The sequence below is a fragment of the Otolemur garnettii genome, unplaced genomic scaffold (genome assembly GCF_000181295.1).
Source record: "Otolemur garnettii isolate 467f Iridium unplaced genomic scaffold, OtoGar3 scaffold00048, whole genome shotgun sequence".
NCBI classification, from domain to species: Eukaryota; Metazoa; Chordata; class Mammalia; order Primates; family Galagidae; genus Otolemur; species Otolemur garnettii.
The window spans coordinates 5978359-5983598 of NW_003852443.1; the positions used below are offsets into that span (position 1 = coordinate 5978359).

The 5240-nt window shown below is 35.2% G+C and overlaps 1 non-coding gene across 1 annotated transcript; it reads left to right on the plus strand.

Moving 5' to 3' along the window:
- The first annotated feature begins 4880 nt into the window (after window positions 1-4880).
- Window positions 4881-4996, plus strand: LOC111725828. The gene has a single exon (XR_002773794.1). It is a non-coding gene; the product is annotated as a U5 spliceosomal RNA (small nuclear RNA).
- Window positions 4997-5240: the final 244 nt, after the last annotated feature.

A 5240-nucleotide genomic window follows, 5' to 3' on the forward strand; every position in this document is an offset into this window, starting at 1 on the left:
TGAAAGCTTCACTGATCATCATCCTACCTGCCAGAGAATGGATCCCATCATCAATTTATTCTGGAAGTGAGAAGCTCCTTGCCTCTGGGAGAGATTATAAAATGGAGTCATTTTACTCCTGACACCTTCAGAGTCAGCTGCTCCTTGTGGAACAACTCAAGCTCTACATTCCGTGCCTTTGGCAAGAAAACATTTTCTACAAACTACTGGCGAACATCTTTTATTTAAGGTCCGTGTGGGAACAGAAACCAAAAGCCAAAGCATTGACACTTTCTAGAGAACACAAAATATCTCAAGGCTGAAGCTGGCAGACTTCTTTTCTTTCAGTATTATAAATCACTACTATTTTAAAGGGATAATTGAGTTCTGAAAATAGTATATGATAAGGTCTGACATTTTCTAACTTCTCTCTCTATATGCAGACACAGAAGATGCCCAAAAAGGTACACTGCACATTTTAAGAAAGGAAAAAACTTTATTAAAATTGGAATACTCAAGTCATATTTGACTTTTGCAATTACGAGATACAAAGTATGATATACAAGATAACAAATGTTATCAGTATATATTATGACAATTTTAATATACCTTTTTCCTTTCTTAAAATGTGTACAATTTTTTTTTATCCTCCTCTGTGTGTGTATCAATAAAAGGGAATAATTCTAAAACACATACATAAATTAACTCATCTTACGTTTTACTTAGCATACTGTGCACAATTTCTATTAAAGAAACCGTTTATGCTGCCCTCTTTAATATTTTTAAGAGTTCTACTTGTCCATCATTTAAGCATTTCTCTATGAAATATGATTGTGCTTTACAACTTACTTCAGAAGGGCAAAGGTTGATCTAATTGTCCAGTATAATTATCTGTTTCCAGAAGCCAGATCAGTTCTGGGCTCTCCCTGTTGTCTAGCTACTCTGAAAAGGGGGCTGGGAAAATTGGACCCAGGGGACCTGTGGTACAGTGGAGCCCTGAGAGCTCTGTCAGGTCTGAAACTGAGCCAAGCTGAGCCTCTGACACCTCATCTGAGGCTTATCATAAAGCCTTCCATTAGCAGAAAAGAACTGTCAGAAGTTTTTCAATAGGTCTCATCTTCTGAGAACCTATGAATGGAAAATCTACCAGACTCTGGATAGAGTGAGTAGGGTCAACTGAGCACTCAGGAAGGTCAAATTGGCCACTCCTGGGGGTGGTAGATGACTAGGCAGACAGGCTTCAGGGCATGCAGAGCCAGCCACTGACACCTCACTATTTCTCATACCAGTCAAAATTGAGTCTCAAAAGGTTTTTTTTGTTTTCCCCTCAATTTGCAGTTAACATCCCTTATTAGGAGCATTGAAATAAGTAAACACAAACAATTTTATTGAGAGTCAATCTTTTATTTAATCTCTCCTAGTGCCTAAAAATAAAGAGAAAATTTTAAATATATATTAATTCCTGGCTTTTGGCCTTCCAATGGCCCAGTTAAGGCAACATCAGATAGTCAAGACATTTTCACAGGTGAATCACTATTTGCCATTTTAGGCATTACTGACTGACTTTAGTGACAAAGCCCTGTATAAATTTGACTTCATTTAAAGTCATTAGACTTTCTGTGACCTGACTCACAGATACCTTTGGGAATCCAGTGAGAGTAATGAATTTAATCCATAATAATAAAAAAAAAATCTTATATGTACACGCACAACAATTTTGAACACAATTTCAGGAGGTTCCTGACTATCATAAAGTCTGTCCATGGATACCCAGAATAAACTTAATTTAAACCAAACACTACATTATAAGATAGCCTGGAAGGGGCAGACAGTGGCAGGGACATTTTGAATCTATCGTGCTTGTTCTTCCTTATTTCCAAAGGATCATCTATCTAGTATGGTATTAAGATTGTAAGTCAAAGAAAGTATAACCAGTCATACCTAAACAGATAAAATTACAGAAAAAGTTGAAAAGTCACCTAATTTTTAGTAATGAAGATATAAATAATAATATCACTGACATCTTGAATTAATATACCCCTGTACTTCCTAGATGCTCAAAGAATTGTGACTGTGGCTCACAGAATGTGGGCCATGAATATGATACTGTCATCATTCTTCACAGGTTATTACGTTGATTCAATGTAATAAGAGCTGCCAGGGCCCCATCTTCTCTGTCAACATCAGAAGGATTTGTGGTCACATTCTCACAATGAAAACTAAGCATGGGCTGTGAATACCAGCTTGAGGCCGCGAATCTGGTCATGGAGATGAGTCATCCAACAAATGGGGAGGGAGGAACAAAATGACTTTAAAAATCAGGGTGAAAATAGTCTCAGAAATTGGAGAAAATACTATTGGAGTTTCTATATTCATGTTTCAATTACAGATATTTTTGTTGCCTCCATATGCTTCTTCTACACTGATAATCTACCTCAAATATCCCCTATCCGTCACCACCACAATGCCTATCTCCTCAGTGCAAAATCCCTGGGCTTCTCTAGAGCCAACCCTGACCATTTCCCTCACCTAGATTTTATTCTCCACCTGACCCTAAGTCTAAATTAACATTATGAAATATTGGTATTTTAATGGTCCCCTCTAGAGACTCTCTCTATCCCATCAATTCTCTATTCTATACTTTACAGCACGTTTTTATCTATGAATTTACACATTTCTCTACATTTTTCCCTCTATAGCCGGAAATAGAGTTGACAAAAACAGCTAAGCAGTGACACATTTTTTTTTTTAATTTAACATACTCTTTTCTTTCCTTAAAGAAGACTGACTGCGTGTCTCACTTGCTGAATGTTGAACTTTTTATTGAGGTGCTGAATAAATTCTTATCTTCCTCCTGCTTAAAATTAGTTCTATGTTGCGATTTTAGTGCTTTGTTATGTCAATCATTATTACGATTCCTTATAGAATCATACATATAAGATTCCTCATGGAATTATAAAATGAAACACTGTTACATAACTTGCTGAACTGTGTTGACCATCTCATGTGGAATCATCACAAATTTGTGGATGCAGTAATTCACAAAGATAGTTTTTCTCTGAGGCAAACATGAAATAAACAGAATGAACATTACAATCAATGTAACAATTAACTAGAACTATCCATGCCTACTCGTGTCAACTGAAAATTAAGAGAAGGGATTCCAATAATTTGATGACAGGGCTGTAAATTACACAGGCCCAGATACTAAAGACCAAGACAAAAAGCTTCAGAATTTATATAATAGTTTATACTGTTGAATGAGTGGTTTTTTTATTGTATAAAAACATACAAGGTCATTTAAACAGTGAATGATGAGAGGGAATCCTTTATACTCTGTAGAAAGCTGAAAAATTCTTCCCTGAGGGAAAATAATAAAATACTCTTATTATGTTATTATCAACAAATGTAACCTTTTTATTCTCAGGCAATTTATCTAGTTCTGGAAAATACATGCCATTATTAGTATATTCTCTGCTGCCTCATGATTTTTGCTTAATAATAAAATATATGATACTCTCATAAACTGCAGATGTTTCTGTGGAGGTTTATTACTCTCCTTTGTATAAAGCTTAACTGTATTTGCGAAATTTCTTCTCCTTATTCTTTGTCATTTTCATAATTAAGCATTTTCAGTATCCCAGGCTGGGTTGAATTTGCTTGTAGCTAAAAGATCAAATACTTAATTTGAACTGATTAAATCAGTAAGGAAAGGAGAACCAAAGAAAATGCTCAGCACCTTGCTGCAACTGCTTGGCAGAGGTGTTTTTTGTTTTTTGGTTTTTTTTGCAACAAAATATCACTCATAAGTCTGTGATCAAACAAAAAGGTGGGGGGAGAGACAGACCAATGGAGAGAGGATAGAAATAGAGGAACAAGACAGAGAGAGAGAGAGAGGACAGGGGGCTACTGGTACAATTAGATCTTCCCTCTTCTCAAATATTTAATCTAAATAAATTAACAATGATCATTTTACTAATGTGATTAGTCACCAAAATTACAATCTCTTTCCTTCTTAACTTTGCTTTAAAAAGACATATATTTATCTGGAAGCCTCTAGGGTCAGTTACAAAAGCCATAAACACAAACAAAAATAAATCATGGGTACAGTTAATTTTAAAAGCTGACGTGTGCAATATCCAAATTTATAAAGATTACTTTTTAATTGAGATATGTTAAATACCATAGTATTCATCTTAAAAAGTGTAAGATTCAGTCATTTTTAGTATAGTCACAAAGTTGTAGAACCGTTACTTCTCACTCCCGAATATTTTCAGTACTCCCCAAAGAAACCCTCTTCCCATTAGCAGTCATTTCCCATTCCCACCTCCTACGAACACCTAGAAACTGCAAACGTACTTTCTGTCTATATGCATTTGAGTAGTGTAGATATTTTATATAAATGATAAGTGGAATCATAAAATATTTTCCCTTTTGTCTCTGGCTTTGTTCACTTTCATGTTTTAGAGGTTGATCCCTGTTGTGGCATGAGTAAGTATTTCATTCCTTCGTATGACTAAGATTCCATTGTACAGATAGAGCATTCATTTGTGCATCCATCAGTGCAAGGACATTCGAGTTGTTTCAACTTTTTGGCTACTATAAATGTGTTCAGGCTGCTATGAACAGTCACCGGTTCTTGTGTACATACATCTTTAGTTGTCCCAGGAATATACTTTGGAGTGCAATACCTGGGTCATATGATAATTCCATGTCTAACTTTTCTAAGAAACTCACGAACTGTTTTTCAAAGCACCTGCATCGTTTTGCATTTCCACAGCAGTGTCTGAAAGTCCCATTTTCTCCATGTCCTCATCAATACTAATTTATGTTCTGCCTTACAGCCATCCCAGTGCATGCAAAATGGTAAGGAAAATGTTTTATACAAATTCACATTAAGGATACTCTTGTTTCTCTTCAGATCGCATAAATCTTTCACCTTTTATTAAAGATTACCATGGAGAGGAACAATTATGAGTCATAAGCTAATTTTTGGAGGCCTTGCTTTGGTGAGGGTACATAAAAGAAAAAGAAAAAGAATTCACATTAAGGGAATTTTTTGCCACAGAGTTTCTTTAAATAATGAGTTCCCTTGTTTATTGAAGCTATCAATGTATTAATCAATTTTGATAAAACTATACAAATTTCTTAAATATAAGAACGTGATCCCTTAAACGCATTTGATAATTTGTTAAAATGATATATGAGTAACTAAGAAAATTGTTCAAGCTTGTGAAGAGACACCCCAAATTACCAGCTAG